Here is a 17,658-nt window from a genome sequence, read left to right on the forward strand (position 1 = left end):
TGGCCTCTCCAGTTGCGGAGCACAGGCTCCGGACGCGCAGGCTCAGCGGCCATGGCCCACGGGCCCAGCCGCTCCACGGCATGTGGAATCTTCCCAGACTGGGGCACGAACCCCTGTCCCCTGCATCGGCAGGCGGACTCTCAACCACTGCGCCATCGGGGAACCCCTGTATTTAATTTCTGATAGTTTGATTAATATGTGTCCTGGCATGTTTCTCCTTGGTTTTATCCTGTATGGGACTCTCTGCACTTCCTGGGCTTGACTGACTATTTCCTTTCCCATATTAGGGAAGTTTTCAACTATAATCTCTTCAAATATTTTCTCAGTCCCTTTCTTTTTCTCTTCTTCTTCTGGGACCCCTATAATGCGAATGTTGGTGTTTTTAATATTGTCCCAGAGGTCTCTGAGAGAGTCTTCAATTCTTTTCATCCTTTTTTCTTTATTCTGCTCTGCAGTAGTTATTTCCACTATTTTATCTTCCAGGTCACTTATCCATTCCTCTGCCTCAGTTATTCTGCTATTGATTCCTTCTAGGGAATTTTTAATTTCATTTATTATGTTGTTCATCATTGTTTGTTTGCTCTTTAGTTCTTCTAGGTCTTGTTAAACGTTTCTTGTATTTTCTCCATTCTATTTCCAACATTTTGGATCATTGTTACTATCCTTACTCTGAATTCTTTTTCAGGTAGACTGCCTATTTCCTCTTCACTTGTTAGGTCTGGTGGGTTTTTGCCTTGCTCCTTCATCTGCTGTGTGTTTTTCTGTCTTCTCATTTTGCTTAACTTACTGTGTTTGGGGTCTCCTTTTTGCAGGCTGCAGGTTCATAGCTCCCATTGTTTTGGTGTCTGCCCCCAGTGGGTAAAGTTGGTTCAGTGGGTTGTGTAGGCTTCCTGGTGGAGGAGACTGGTTCCTGTGTTCTGGTGGATGAGGCTGGATCTTGTCTTTCTGGTGGGCAGGTCCACATCTGGTGGTGTGTTTTGGGGTGTCTGTGACCTTATTATGATTTTAGGCAGCCTCTCTGTTGATGGGTGGGGTTGTGTTCCTGTCTTGCTAGTTGTTTGGCATGGGGTGTCCAGCACTGTAGCTTGCTGGTCGTTGAGTGGAGCTGGGTCTTAGCATTGAGATGGAGATCTCTGGGAGACTTTTCGCCATTTGATATTATGAGGAGCCGGGAGGTCTCTGGTGAACCAATGTCCTGAATTCAGCTCTCCCACCTCACAGGCACAGGCCTGTCTCCAGGCTGGAGCACAGAGACCCTGTCAGCCACACGGCCTTACTCAGAGGACTTGTTGGAAAGATTTCCAAGATGCTGCTATTCCCTCAGATTAGGGCACAAAGAGCTTGACTTGGAAGGGTAAGCGCTGAGGTGAGGGCAGCCCATGGGAGAGACAGGGACCAACAACCTTGAAGAACTTTTCTCTCTGATGTGGATCAATAGCACTGTTAAACTCCCCATCGGAGCTACTAGTGTTGGAGGTTCTCCTGCAGAGGCGGGGGGGTGGCTTGGGCTTACTGCGGGGACAAGGACACTTGCAGCAGAAGTTCTGGGAAGTACTCCTTGGCATGAGCCTTCCCAGAGTCCGCCATCAACCCCACCCCCTTAAACCTTTAAAAAAAAAGATGGTATATGCTGGCTTCGGAGCGGTAGGCAGCATCAGTCAGCACAATGAAATGTGCCCAGCTTCCAGCTGAAGCCACAGTTGTCTCTGTTCCCTCCATCCCAGGTTATACAAGAGGGACCAAATGATGCTGTGGAGTCTTAACTAAATCAAAGTGAAGGACAAGTATGATGGATTTATCGCTGCCACTGACCTAACATTGACTGATGGAAGAATCCCCTATCAACCTCTAAAGCAGATTTCTACTGAGACTGTGGCATCACTTGGGATATAGAAACAAAACACCCCTCCCAGGTGTCAAGCGTTAGTTAAAGAACACATCAAAACCATCAGCTATTATTTTTAAAACATAAAAGAAAACAATTTAAGGGCCAAGTATGCAGGAAACATATTGCATGTGGGAGGGAAGGAGGGTAAAGATTGCTTATGGAAAGAAGCATCATACCTTAGAGAAGGCAACCATCTGGAATTCCATTTGAGTATCTGAAGCAGAACGATGGAGCTGAAAAAAAAATAGAGTTATCAGACTGTGTGATGAAGTAAATGTTTTCCTGACAACAAAACGTCAGAACCAGCTAATTTCCTCTTTCCCCTTAAGAAATATTTCAGGAAACAGAATTTCCGTTCTTTTCTCCTTTCCAGCTTTTCAATACAATTAGCAAACATTGCAAGGGGAGGAACCACATTCTTTCAGTGAAGGTAACGAGAAAGACCCATTTGTCAAGTGGAAGAACAACTGAGAACTATCCTGGTTACTGTGTGTTAATAACTTCCTTCTCATTTTCAGAAGACTGTACATTTTAATGAAGACGAATTTTTAAAGCCTGTCTCTTCTTGTTCTTTACAGAAGGTCATAAAGTCATTGATTCTTTGATGGAAGACAGTACAGCTAATTGATGCTAATCTCCTCATTTTACAAATAAGGTCCCTGAAGCAAAAGCAATCATAGATTTTTAGTGACAGAACCAGAACTAGAACACAGCTTTCTTGACTTCTATTTAAGGCATAGTTTCTTTTTTCCTTAGGGCATCTCTGAAAGCAGTTGCTCTAGCTCCTTCATATCTGATCATAAAACTCAGATGGGACATCTCAGATTTCTAAATTCAGATGTAACCTTCACAATTTCTGCTGGTAAATGCAATGGTAGCGATGGCTTTCAAGAGATATGCAGGCATGGAAGGCACAGTTATGCACATGCAGGTATTTATCTTACCTTTGGTTGCCAAGATCCATTCTTTGTGTGATTAATTTATTCAACAGATATTTGTTGAGAGCCCACTATGTGCAAGTATCATTGTGCTGGTTATTTGAAAGAATCTAATCAAATATAATGAGAAACATTTCGAGTTTTATTCCTAGGTGTAAGATGCCCATCCTCCTGTAAAATGAGCTGACGCTTAAAGAAGCTAAAAAATAAAGATAAAAATAAAAAGGAGGGGGAGAGGAAGGCAAGATGAAGGAGGGGAGTGGAGGGGAGAGAAAAGGAAAATCCACATTCAGGTGAGCACTGTTCTTTGTACAACATCACATTTGAGAACTCCGATCAGTCAGCACGCTGCAGATGGTAGATGGCCACACGACACTGTAATGTACGCAAGACGAAACTAATGCAAGGTTTGAAAGTAAACATTCACTATTGGATTGCCTCAGGGAGACTGGTTAGGACTTACAGGCATTGCCTCAACCAAGGAGTAATAACAGAATCCTCTGTATTTCACACCTTAAGCAGGGTTCCCCGTGACAAGAACACAATGTAAATAAATGCTAATTTAAAAATTGGCCTAAGATCTAATAGTCATAAGAGAACAAACTGAAAATAGCCCCAAGACAGCCTTTTCTTTTCCTCAACACTGTGCACATCTGCATTCTAAAATGGCAATTAAGCGACTGTCCTCCCTGCCACTCTTCTAGTCAAATCTCTGCCATGACAAAAGAGATGGACTTGAAATGCAGTGGAAAAATACCTGCTTTGGGTGGGTTTCTAATCAGTTTTTCTAGATGCTGCCAGGAAACGGTATTGTGCATAATGCTGCTCTAGAAGAGGGGGCATGCTGGTCCCCTGCCCGAGGGCCTGCCAGGATGTCAGCCAGCTGGTAGCCCACAGAGCTGAGGACACCTGGAGTCCCCGCCATGCTTTGGTCCCACTAATTCTGTCAACTTCTGCCTGAGGCAGGAGGCAGGATGAAATGCATAAACAGCAAGACAATTAATAACAACACTTGAATCCGACTGATACGGATAACAAGCTGTGGAGGATGCAGTCAGGTATGAAAAAAGGAATCTATCAAATCATTTGATATCTAAAAACCTTTCTTAGAAAGCAGTATGAGAAGAAATCCTGTACTTTAGAAATAACATTCCCTTATATTCAACATTCCACTGGAATCAATTCCCAGAAAAATCCACCAGGGCTTTCTTCATTCCAGGGTTGATTTGATCAACAAAGACATCCTCATTAGCTACTGTGACCACGATGCTATATGAAGTGTGTGTGTTGTGGCTGGGAGTGGATTCATCCTCAAGAGCACAAAACATGTAAGGAGGCAAGAGGAAGGAAATGAGGCATAATACTAATGAAGGTATTGGGAACAAGAATCTGGGTGCAAACGACTTAGTATTTAGAAGATGGTTCCAGGAAGGGCTGGGAGGAAGTGGGGCAGCAAGATGAGGAAGGAAAGCCAGTAGAGTGTGCGATTGAGCACGTGACCACTGTGAGTAACAGGTTCAGTGCTACTGGAGCCCTTCTGAGAGACCACGTGGGACACGTTTGAAGCGCATCCCACCGCAGGGTGAGCAAATTCAGTATTTGTCAATTCCTATCCCCCGCTTTTTGAGGGTAGCTCCTGGGATGTTAATTTCCCAACACTCTGACCTACGCTGCACATGGACCAGAGATACATCCAGGTGAGAGGATACCATCAGGCAGAGAGATGCAGGAAGCCATCAGTGCATAAGAGAGGTGACTTCTGGGCTAGGTGAAGGGGTGTGGGCAGAGCGCGGACATCATCCACTCCAGAGTAATGCAGAAGATCCATGATATCGGTGCTTAGGAGAGGGACACATTGTCATGGGCAAAAGAAATCAAGGCAAGCTTTCATCTGGTTCTTTAAGGATGCAAATGTCTGAGACAGATTAGAAGTAGTGAACCTCTTTTGTCTTCATGGTTCCCTTTCTAATGCTGGCATTTTTCACCAACATCCTTGAAGGTCTTAAAATGTTAACACCATTTTCTATTTAAAGCAAGTTTTACTAAACTAAAAAGTTCTTCTACAATTATCCCCTTATTCCTCATTCACCCCTCAGCCTGGTATGCCTCCAAAAGACTTGTTTACTATCTCGACCGTGCTCTCAGGAAGGAAAGTTCTTGAACATTCTGCTAAATCTGTCCTCTTTCTTTGATATTGACTTAGGAAGGTACTGTGCTTCAGCAGAATATTTCATGCTGTGGAAATCACACGTATACTTAGTTGTAATGAAAATTAATTTTGTACATTGATAAAAACTTGGTGACAGAATGCATGGTACTGCTTAAGTTTGAAGGATGACCCCATAATTTATTCTTTAAATTAGCTAGACATATGAAATGGAGGGGAGGGTTCCAGATGAGAGGAATGGCAACTTAGGGGTAGGTATGACAAGACATGCTTGGTAAATGCTAACTAAACCAGTCTGACAAGAGGGTAGGGTCCACACTGAGGAGGAGTGAGAGTTAAGGCTACAAAAGGAGGTCGCAGAGCCAGATTCTGGAGGGTTCTGAGCATCGGGTGAGGCGTAAGGGGACACTGAAGGCATTGCATAAGGAGATGCGATGGCAAAAGCTGTTTGAAGATGAAGGTTAATGAAGCAGACGTGAAACAAATTGGAAAGTCAAAAGGCTGAAGGCAAGGAGACCAATAATGAGGTCATTTACTAATTCAGGCTTAAATTTTAAAGGCTTATAAATACGTCACAATTTATAATCAAATGTATATAGTTGCACAGGTATAACAGAAAGGGACCCAGTTGAGAGAAGGAGTGAAGGAAAGCAACTGTTTCTAAATTGTCCACCCAGAGTGGGTGCCTTTTTCTAATTCCAGCAAAGAAAATGTATGTGCCAGCAAGCAGCTTGTTTTCAATTAAAACACAAACACACACACACACACATACACACACAGAGAAGTGCTTGCACCAGGTAGGTAGCAGTGGAAAGGGAAAAAGAGAACTAGGAGAAACACTTAAATTGGCATTAATAACAACTGTTCCATAGCAATACGGTAAAGACATATAGATTAGAATATTAAAATATAAGATAGATGACCCTATCTCAATCATGGTTTAATAAACTTCATTTAATTCAAAACAAACTCCATTTAATTCAAAAAAAAGTCATCTAGGTTTTAAAATATTCTTAATAATATTACTGAATCTATAAAATTTCTATCATCTCTAACTTGCAGGGCTTGTAAACATAAGAAAACATAGCTGACCATAAAACCAAGTGGAAAAAAAAAAGTGGAGAGAAACTTTATATCTTCTTTGGTAATTCAGAAACCCTCAGGAGCTTCCAGAGGCGCAGGTGATTGGTGGGGTAATCAACAATTTCCATATAGTACCACGAAGAAAGAATTGGGCATTTTATTCTCTCAGGTTATTTTAATGCTCTCATTTTGTAATTTATCCTTTCTTTTACAAATGTAGGAACACATTCAAACACACACACACACACACACACACACATGCCAAACCTGTAAATATACCCCTTAGAGCTCTTTATGACATTGTTTTCATATGTGACCTTTGCAAACAGCTTACTCAACCAAAATTAGATCAGAAGGAAATTTGAAGGATGTTCCATCTTTTATTCTTTTAAATTAGCTAGAAACTAACTCTTCAATATTTATGACCACTCACTGAAAATACATGATTCTTCTACTGGGAAAATAAGGTTGCCTTGAGCAGAGTTGCAGGAAATCTGATTTGAAAATCCAAGTTAATAATCTCCACAAGTCTAATAGGGCAATGCTGTAAATGAAACAGAAGTTAATAGGTACAGCAAAAGAATGACCTCTGTGGATTCCAATTAGAAGAAGCATATCAAGGAGGAGAAATGGGGGCTCAGGCCATAGATTGATATGGGTGGTAGTTATAACACATGTCATGAATAAAAAGCAAAATTAAAAACTGAATAGAAGCAAAGCATCTTTCTCTTGCTTATTCTCTAAGACCTTAATTACCTGAAGTATGGGTGTTGTTGAAGGTTTAAATAATTCTTGAAAGAAACTCAAAGCGTTAAGAGCGGCTAGAACATGAGTGTTCAAGATCTATGGATTCAAATAACAGCTCTGTCACTTACTGGTTCAATGATTCGGCCAAGTTACTTACTGCCTTTGCATCTCCAAGTCTATTATCTGAAAAATGGGTGGGTCTAATAATAGCTGACCTGTAGGATATGTGAAAATGCTGAATACAGACTTGCTTGCAATAGTAGGTGCTCGATTGTTCCATCTCTCCTCTCCTGCCCCTTCCTCCTTGGAGATGAGAAGAACCTTGGAGAGTACCAGTGTGTTCTGCAATGTGAACACATTGGACATTCCTCCAGATGTAAAGGGTAAATTTTGCCTGTCTAACTGCTGTCTGTTGGTATAGCTCCCTCCTTACCAACAACAGGAATTTGATGGCCCCAGGAAGCAGTGTGGCATGGGGCACAATGTGGAAGACTGTGGGCTCTCAGGCCATCCTACTGGGTTTGAATCCTGTCTCTGCCACCCACCGGCTGCCTGACCTTGGAAATGTTCCTTAATCTTTCTCTGCTTAAGTTTCCTTAGCTGCAGAATGGAGGTTAATAAAAACATTTTCTCTTGAGGTTGTGAGAATTAAATTAAATTAAATTAGGTTGTGACCTAATCCAGGAAGGAATTTAAAACAGCGCTTTATACACAGCAACCATTCACTTGAAGGTAAGGCCATTACACTAAGATTTCAGCCCCAGGAAACAGAGAAATTCAGATTGGTTTTTCACAATGGAGGAGTCCACTTCCACTATGAAGGAATTTCCATGAAGATGCCTTCAGAAATTACAGCTCATTGACTGGAAAAGGCCCGCAGTGGCAGCAGTGGAATCAGCACAGACGCAATTCATCCATGAAAGTGGATTAATTTTAGAGCCCACTATGTGCCAGACCTGGTAACGGTATTGCAGATCCTGACTCCTCATTATTTGGAGAATTCCCACCCAGAGACTCTTGTAGCGTGTTTGATCTTATTTATATATTCACGATAGATGTTTTCTTTACTGTGGACTTAACGTAAAATGAGCTCCTTCCTCTAATAAAGGTGCCAGCTTTATATGAGGTAGGCAAATCATAATGAAGGAATAATCACACTTCTCTGAGTGTGTTTCCCTGTTGGAATCAATCCTGAGTGGCTATTAATAGGGCTCTTTAAGAGCTGAATTTCAGGGAACGCTAACGTTTGATTTAATCAGCCAGAGCTCCTCCAGATTAGTAGAAGATGCCAAAAGTGTCACCTTTGCATTTCCACCACATTCTCTCCAGGGAAGATGGGGGAGGCCCCACAAACGTGGAGGTTGATGAGATGACAGAGCATGTACTCTTTAAAGCCAATGAGAGCCCCCAAAATTAGCCAAAGAAGGCCATTTTCATCAGACTAATAGAAAGAAAGGGGCTCAGGGCTCCCTGTGAAGACTGGTGTGGCCAGGCTGGGCCCTCAGCAAAGGACCATGTGACTGCTGCCCTCACTCCTCACTTTTCAGTCCTGGCAAACACTGAAGAGCCTGTCTCTCTCCTGCCTGTGCTTCCGGCATGTTTCTGTTCTCTTTATCCTCCTCCTCAACCTCCCATAAGGTAGGAAGGGAATAAGTATTATTACTATTTGTGCCAGTTATAAAGCTATTAACTCTCAACTCCAAATTCATTTTGCTCTCTGCTCCACTACTGTGGCCGGAATTCTGAAAACAATTTTCTTCCTTTGCTTGCTGTTCCTATAGGTTCTTACCAACAGGGGGCACTAGAGGGAGGCTGGAAGTCTAGGGAACAGGGGCCAATCTTGTTCCTCCCCGGTTTGCTTGCTATTGGTCAGTGCCCTAGCAATGGCCTTTTGCCCCCGCAAGGCAGTTGGTCCCAGGCTCCAGCATCTTTTTTTTTTTTTTTTGGTGTATAATTGCTTTACAATGTTGTATTAGTTTCTGCTGTACAACGAAGTGAGTCGACTATATGGATACCTATATCCCCTCCCTCTTGGACACACTACAATGTGTACAATAGCTAGCTAGTGGGAGCGTGCTGTATAGCACAGGGAGCTAAGCTCAGTGCTCTGTGTTGACCTAGATGGGTGGCATGAGGAACAGGGGTGGGAGGGAGGTCCAGTGTCTTTTATTGGCTTCCTCAGAACCATCTCACCTTGTCCCCCCTCAGCAGTTCCGTGGGACCTCTCCTCCCAGTTTCTAGGTTCTCATCACCATAATCTCTTCCTTTGTTTCACCCAGGGCTGTGGGTGGGAGTGCTTCCTGCCATTATCATCTCTGTGATACCCTAGTGTCCCCTTTTTGCTTTTCCACTTTCCAACAGTTATTTAACCATTTTCTTACGTTAAATTCTCTCTGTTGAAATATCTACTGAGGTGCTTTCTCTGATTGATCTACTATGTCTGCTATAAAAGATTTGAGAAAATGGAGGCAACAATATGAACTAAGTGAAATAATCCATTCTGTCCTTCTCCATAGCCCTATCTATGGAGAAATGTTAATTTCCCAGCAAAAGTGTTAATTTCCAATTAAGGTATCAATTGATAATGGCTTAAAATGTAAAACTCTCAAGTTTTTTACATTTTTCAAAGGCTTTCAATAGTTATGGGTTTGGGGTTTTTTTGTGGGGGTTTTTAGTGGTGGTGGTGGGGGTTTTGTTGGGGTTTTTTGTTTGTTTTTTTGGCTGCACTGCAAGGTATGCGGGATCTTAGTTCCCTGACCTGGGATGGGACCTGTGCCCTCTGCAGTGGAAGCATGGAGTCCTAACCACTAGACAGCCAGGGAAGTCCCAATAGTTATGCTTTAAATTGTATATAAATGTTTAGTTGATTTGTGGATGTTTGGCACTGAGCTGGACACTCAAGGAGAGAAGGATGGTATGAAATAATATCCCTACCTTCAAGAAACTGTAGTTGAGAGAGGAAGAGCCAATGTACAAATATTAATAAGAGAAACACATGAAACATAATATAATTATAAACTGAGTTGGATGGTGCAGACCAGAAATGCGTTAGGAGGTGAAAAATAGAAAAGGTCATGAGGTCAAAGTAACCAGGACTTCACAGCAGATTATGAAGTGCATTTGGAAGGATTTAGATATGGGAAGAGAATGGGGGAAAACTGTCCAGATTGAGAAGCCGCATGAACAAAGGCATGGAAATGGAACATTGGATTTTGGTATGTATATCCATTGGTACCAATTCATATGAGTTTGCCATTAGATTCTCCTAGGTTGGCCACCTAAGCAGAACCCAGACTCCTGTGAACTTATAGTTAAGCCACTTGGAATTCCAGCTGCCACTTAAAAGGAGCTTTAAACTCAAGTGTCACTCAACGGTGATCATTTAGAAGCACAGCTCATACATTTCTACCAACAGCTGGGGATTTGCTATTTGGGATTAATACCCTGATAATCCTATTGATTGACTTGGAGGTTTGTCCAAGAAGTTTCCATCCTTCAGGAATGACTCAGATGCAAATATCAAATGCAACTGCTCCTTGGAAAAATCCTCAGGAGTCAATACTAGGCTGTTTAATTAGAATGAAATCTCTAGACTCAAATCTATTTCAAACAAAATACAAGTTGTATCATTAAGCACCGAAACTAACCACTAAGTAATTTGTGACTCGATACCTGGTTAGAATCAGGTTTCAAAACGGGATTTTAAACGCCTTTTGCAAAGTTACATAAGGAATCAAGTAGATTACGCAACAACCCTCACTGAGCACTTTCATAAATCAGTGAATTCAAGTGGGAGCAGAATTCTTCAAATTATAAGGAAGAAGATAATAATAGAATTAAATCCTGACCTTTCCCATAAAAGCAACCATCCTCTTCCTCGCCCCCATCCTTCTCTAATTTACAGTAATGTAGTCCATATGGAAGAAGTCGGTGTGTGTTTGGGAACCAAGTCCTACACTTTCTTTTCCATCACAAAAGCCAGTTGTTCTTCAGAACCATCCGTCAGGATCATTTTACATTCCGCAGCATTAAAAAGGAGGCCTGAGCTCAGACCTCCTTCCGAAAAGTTAAGTTGTCAGTTGTTAGGCAGAAAATCAATTAGAAATGCATTTGGGACAATGGCTTGCTGCCTGGAATTACACCAGGCTAGAAAAAAGTCAGCCCAGTGGCAGGAAAATACTAATGGTTGGAGATACCCATTCTGTCTTAGACAAGGTGGATCGATTTATTTAGACACATTTGCTGAACGGAAATATGCTGGTACCAAGTCTCAGATTTACATATAATTATAGCAGAACACTTGCAAAATGTTCTCAGAAGGATCAAGATACTCTATTGCTCCAACATGTGCCAGGAACGTCAAAATTGTTATAGATTTCTTTGGCTAACTCACCTTCCTATCCCTAGGTCTTGCAGTAGGTACAGAGACTTTGCCAGAGTTTGGGTAATTTATCGTACTTTTGCAAATGCTCATGGAAGACACATGGGTAGCTGGTATTACCACAAGCTCCTTGTAGCCCCTTGCTGAGTGAGTGGGAGGCATCCAAAAATCCTGGGCCATACTCTTCACACGTAGGTTAGTCTTATTCCAAAGTGATAGTACAGTTGGCTAAAATCTAGTGCCACTTGAATTGGCCCTTGGTCTCCTAAGAATGATAATATTTAAAATAATAACTAACATGATTTTGGCATTTAGTATGACTCCATCGAAGTGCTAAGCACTTACATGCTCCTGTAACCCTCCCACCAATCTTAAGAGGTAGGGTCTCTTATTTTCATTTTACAGTCAGGGAAACAGAAGCTTAGAGAGGATGAGTCATTTATTCAAGGTCACTTGGCTGATGGGAGGGACTAGAAATCAAGGTCAAGCTGAATGATCCCTGCTCACCTTCCATACATAGTTAAATACCTATGCACAGAGGAAAACTCTTCTAAATCATGAACGACTGCCTCAACCCCACACCAAGTGCCTTCCAAATGTTTCTGTGCCAACAGAAATCAAGAAATCTGGAGAACTTGGCACTATCACGCTCAGAGTCCTCCTGGGAAGGAGTAGTGATGTCTTCATGTTTGCCCTCTTACGTATGAAGGCCAGTAAATTATCAACCACCGTGATTATATGCTTGGAAAGTTTGAAGCCAGCGCTCACAGTCTGAGCCTTCTCCACCCATCACTAAACAACTTAGCTGGCCCTGTGTTTAGAAGTATACCTTTCTATAGTTCTCCACCCATCTCCTCTTCATTGTCCCATGCTTTTGCCAGGACCTCTGGAATTTATCAGACACGAGTGTGCTTGTTTGGGTAATTGTTTTTTTACCAAACTAATGTGACTACTTAGAGTAACTGCTTTAAATGCTATGATTAAAATCTCTAAAGACTTTCCAGGGCTTCCCTGGTGGCGCAGTGGTTGGGAGTCCGCCTCCTGATGCAGGGGGCATGGGTTCGTGCCCCGGTCCGGGAGGATCCCGCGTGCCGCGGAGCGGCTGGGCCTGTGAGCCATGGCCGCTGGGCCTGCGCGTCCGGAGCCTGTGCTCCGCAGCGGGAGAGGCCGCAGCGGTGAGAGGCCTGCGTACCGCAAAAAAAAAAAAAAAAAAAAAAAAAAAAAAATCTCTAAAGACTTTCCAGCATTTATTTCTATTACAATACGCCTGTGGGGAGAAGAGGTATTTCCATTTTACGGATGCAAAGACTGAGGCACAGAAAAGTTGCAAAACTAAAATTTTCTAACACTTGGCTAAGTACGCTGCTGGAATTAATGAACTAGAAAATGACTGGAATATCCAGGTATGCTGCCCAGGTCTCTGAACTCTGGTTCAATGCTCCTTGCTGCAGGGCAGACAGTTTATAACCTTGAATGTTTAATTGTTTCTTCCTAAACTCCTTCACTCTTGCACTCTCCCAGTTAACTCACAATCCAGTTTTTCTTCTAGCCTAGGCTTTCAGTGCAGCAACCATATTTCCCAGCATTGAACTATGCACGGGCTTGTCTGGGATAAACATGAGGTCATTTCCCTTCTTTAAAAACGTTTGCTGAGTAGTGCAGTAAAGCAGTTACATGCACAGATACTGGAGGCAAAGTGCTTAGGTTCAAATTCCAGTTTCAAGCATGTGCGTGTCCTTGAGTAAATTGATTAATAACTTGGTGCCCCATTTATTCCATCTACAAAATGCAAATAATAATGGTACCTAATTCATAGTCATTGCAAAAATGAAGTGAATTCAAGCAAGGCCTCTAAACGGTTCCTAAAACACATTAAATGTTTGCTGTTTTTACTATTCCAAACAATCCTCCTCCCTCGATCTCAGAGGAATGGCTCTTTTATGCTGAGACATTCTTATTCCCTATCAGTCTCCTTCAGAAGGTTCTAAGCAAATAAATCATCATCCAGTACTTCTTCCTCTCCTCTCCTCCTCGGAACAACACTCATATCTGACAGCATGATGTCAGACCCTATCTTAGTCCCTTACGCAGGCTGTGGTTGTAGTGCTTTTTCCCTTAAGAAGTCAGACCTTCCTCTAGACAGAAATAGTTCTATATTTCTAGAAATAACCCTCATAATAGGTAACTGGTTAGTCAAATCACAAGCCAAATCTGTCTTTTTTTTTTTTTAATTTATTTACTTTAGGCTGAGTTGGGTCTTCTTTGCTGTGCACGGGCTTTCTCTAGTTTGTGGTGAGCGGGGGCTACCGCAACTCTTCGTTTGGGTGCACGGGGTTCTCACTGCGGTGGCTTCTCTTGTTGCGGAGCACAGGCTCTAGGCATGTGGGCTCAGTAGTTGTGACTTGTGGGCTCTAGAGCGCAGGCTCAGTAGTTGTGGCGCACGGGCTTAGTTGCTCTGCGATGTGTGGAATCTTCCCGGACCAGGGCTCGAACCCGTGTCCCCTGCATTGGCAGGTGGATTCTTAACCACTGCGCCACCAGGGAAGTCCCCAAATCTGTCTTTAGGAGCCTGTGCCTGATCAAAAATTCCTCAGAAATCCCCTTTTCATCCCCACCCCCAATTGGAGGCACTATCTGGGAAATGTGACAACATGGACATCAAAGTCCAGTTGGTGCTGATGGGAAGGTACAAGGGACTTCTCTTCAGGTGTGGTTTTTCTTCCTCTTTCAATCTCAGGTTGCTCACTATCACAGTCATGGCTAATTGCTCCTCAATAGCCATTCCTCCCTTCTTCCATTGCAGTAGAATTTTAGCTGGGCTCAGGTGGCCACTAGAATAAAGGTGACATTTCCCAGCCTCTCGTTCAGTTTGGCGGCACCACGTCACTGAGTTCTGGCCAATGGGATGTGAGCGTAAGTAAGGTGCACCGCACCGCTTCTAGATTGTGTCCTTAAAGGAATCTCTTTTTTTGCCCTCCTCTGACCTGTGGCTTAGAATGCAGATTTGGTGGCAAGATAACTTGGACTGTGTGGATGAGCGCAATATCCAGAGATAGAGAAGCAACAGACAGAAGGAGCCTGGGTCTCTGGAGAACTTAACAAAGCATAGATACTGTAGCAGCCCTGGTCCCCCTCCCTTGGGACTGTATATCAATCACAAATAACATAAATGGTTTAATCCACTGGAATTCGGGGTCTCCTTTACATAAACTTAATCCACCTCCTAACTAATACACTCATCTATTTCGCATTCTTTTTAAAGGAATTTACTTCTGTCCTGATTTTAGATTTAGCCTGATGCAAGAGTTGTTAAAATCCTTCGATTCTAATCCTTTTTTGTTTTCCCTTTTAAAGCGTATGCTCAGGAATTCCCTGATGGCCTAGTGGTTAGGTTACCGGGCTTTTGCTGCTGTGGCCTGGTCGAGAAACTGAGATCCCGAAAGCCACACGGCCAAATAAATAAATAAATGAACTGCACGCTCACTAGTAAATAAGTTTCACCTTAAGTCTATATTTTGTTACTTTGTATAAAAGTAGTGACCTTATCGCCAAAAAATAATTTTTCCCCAGATGTTCCATATTAATTTGATGTAGGACTTTGGACTTACCTGGCATCCATTTTCTTGATTTCCATATAGCTTATCTATGCCAGAATCCCACATTTCTGAATGACAATGATGCATATCATGTCTGCTTTCTAATCTTATTTATTCCTTCCGTAATTTAAATGACAAGACTACTTAGGGATAAAATCTAGGTTTGGAGAACCAAAGAGGTATTTATGTACATTTTCCATGTGTCGTATAGCTTATTTCAACAATAACAAATTTCATTTGAACATCTGGTATACACTTTACATCTTTAAATATCCTGGTGGGCATTTTAGTTCACTATTGTTAATGTTTTATTTATAATTTCCCTTTAAGAGATAAATTTCCTCAAATATATCTATATGAGATTTACTATAGGTATCAATGTGGGTTTTTTGAGTTGCTACTTCAACAACTCAGGGTGTTTTTTTTTTCCTAATTATCATTCAGTTTCTTAAAGTAGCCAAATCAAAAACATAGTTTTCCTTAAGCTTTTAATTTCAATTTATAAGTTTTATTCCATTTATAAATGGATGGATCTTAAGGATATTATGCTCAGGGAAATAAGTCAAAGAAAGACAAATACGCTATGATCTCATTTACATGTGGAAAAAAAACCTGAACTCATAGAAACAGAGAACCGATTGGTAGCTGTCAGAGGCAGGGGTGAAGGGTGGGCAAATGGGGGAAGGTGGTCAAAAGGTATAAACTCCCACTTACACGATAAATAAAGTCTGGGGATGTAATGAACAGCATGAGTGACTATAGCCAACAATATTGTATATTCGAAAGTTGCCAAGAAAATAGATCTTAAACGTTCTCATTACAAGAAAAAAAAATGTAGCTACGTGAGTTGATGGATGCTAACTAAACAGGTTGTGGTGACTATTTTGCAATACATACATGTATCAAATCATTACGTAGTAGACCTTAAACTAATATAATGTTATAGGTCAATTATATCTCGATAAAACTAGAACAAATAAATTAAAAAATAAAATAATTTCAACAATTACTCCCAAGGAGTCAAATCAAATAGTTGATTAATCTTTGATTGGCTCAGTTTGTTTGGTTTCTGTTATAAACGTAAGATCTTTTAAACATTTTTTACTACATTTACATATTTTATATGACCACATATTTTAAAAGCACCTTTTGTATGCCACCATAAGGAAAACCTTCCCAAGCACTTAAAAATTCAACTAAATTCAATATAAGAAATTTAAAATATAGTGAATTCTAAGCTCTCTTAAATAGTAATATTTACAAACTTAGTAAAATATTTTATGCATTTAACTTGAAAATCATGTCTAAATTAGCTACCGAATTACATTTTTTAAATGAGAATCACAAGGCTGATGTGTTTACAATATATTCAATTTTCTTGCACCTATTCTAGCGCTTAATTAACAGAAAAAATACTAATATTATGATTTTGAATTAAGTCATTATCTCTAAGATTACTCTATGCTTCCCTTGGGTGAAATGAATTTTGTATACACACTAAAGAAATAGAGTTTGTCATCTCAAGCGAATTTCAGTGACTGTCTTGGTGTAGTGAGGTTGCTTTTTGGCCAAAGGCTTTGGCCAGGACTGACTTTCCAAGCCACTGGTGAACAAGGGGAACCCTTTCATAGAGCCTCTCTGTCGAGAGGGATTCCAAGCCAATGCCTCCAAATAGGTCAGCTTCATGGCCCCCTGAACAAGTAATACATTTTCTATTTCTTCAGTATGACTTGAGTCTGCAAATCCCCACCAAGATTGTTTCAGCACTTGATTAGATTTAACTAATCCATTTACTGCCTGGTTTCATTCTGAACACTTTTATATTTTGTCGTGGGCTCCCACCACAAATCTTATAGATATTTAAATAGCCTCTGATTGAATTCCGCATCTTTCTCATCTCTGTCTGACTTGACAGACTCCAGGCATCATACTAATGACAGTAAGGTGATGGGTGCCTCTGAACATTATGATTAGTTAGAGCTCATTTGTAACAAATATATGACTTCAAATTGTTTTTACATTTTTAAATCATTTTCATCCACAATTCACATCGTTAAACCTGATATTTTTGTTGTTTTTAAACTTGAAGAGTACATTTTGTCCTATTTTTTTAATCATTTGGTTTTTTATTATAAAAGCAATATAATCTTCCCCAGAGGCAGGAAACCCTGTCTTTAAAGCCTAAATTTGTCTCCTTTTATCCTTGGAATCTCTAGACCAACATCCTATAAAACTGCATTATGTATGGCTTCAGAGCTGACACTCTTAAAACTGCCTCTCTAAGACCTTTATAGGGTAACTTAATTTTAAAATAATTTCAGACTTCGAGGGAAGTTTGTAAAATAATACAAAGACTTCCCACGTACAACACCAAGATTCCTTGAATACTATCATTTTATCACATTTGCTTTGTCATTTTCTTGTATCCATTGATATAAATTTATCTGCTGAAACACTTACAAGTAAGTTTTAGATGGGATATCCCTATACCTTTATTTTTATTTTTTTTTTCAGGAAAATGTAATACAATTTATTTAAAACATGATAAGAAAGCAAAAATAACTTCTGGAAAAGGAAATTTCATATTTCCCCTCTAGCAACCAGTTCCAATTATTAAATCATTGTTGGAAACATAAGATCCTTTCTGCTTTCAACACAAATGCTGTGTACTATGTCATTTCATGACCAAAAAGGGATGTCTACCATTAAGCATTTAATAGTGGATTATTATAAGTAATCATACTGCAAAGCACCTTCACAGTATGAAGCATGGGACACTTTGGAGGATGCTAACACACAAACTGTTCTCTCACCCCAACTAGGACATGTAAGTTTAAGCTACAAGAAGAGAAAGGAAA

The 17,658-nt window shown here is 40.9% G+C and overlaps 1 long non-coding RNA gene across 1 annotated transcript in view; it reads right to left on the minus strand.

Annotated features, from left to right (window-relative positions):
- The window catches only part of LOC109549576 (uncharacterized), a 173,814-nt gene that overhangs the window by 69,004 nt on the left and 87,152 nt on the right, over positions 1 to 17,658 (minus strand). The window contains exon 5 of the long non-coding RNA XR_012332035.1: positions 2,065 to 2,121. This is a non-coding gene — a long non-coding RNA (uncharacterized lncRNA). The remainder of the gene's footprint in view (positions 1 to 2,064; positions 2,122 to 17,658) is intronic.

The sequence above is a fragment of the Tursiops truncatus genome, chromosome 5, assembly GCF_011762595.2.
Source record: "Tursiops truncatus isolate mTurTru1 chromosome 5, mTurTru1.mat.Y, whole genome shotgun sequence".
Lineage (NCBI taxonomy): Eukaryota > Metazoa > Chordata > Mammalia > Artiodactyla > Delphinidae > Tursiops > Tursiops truncatus.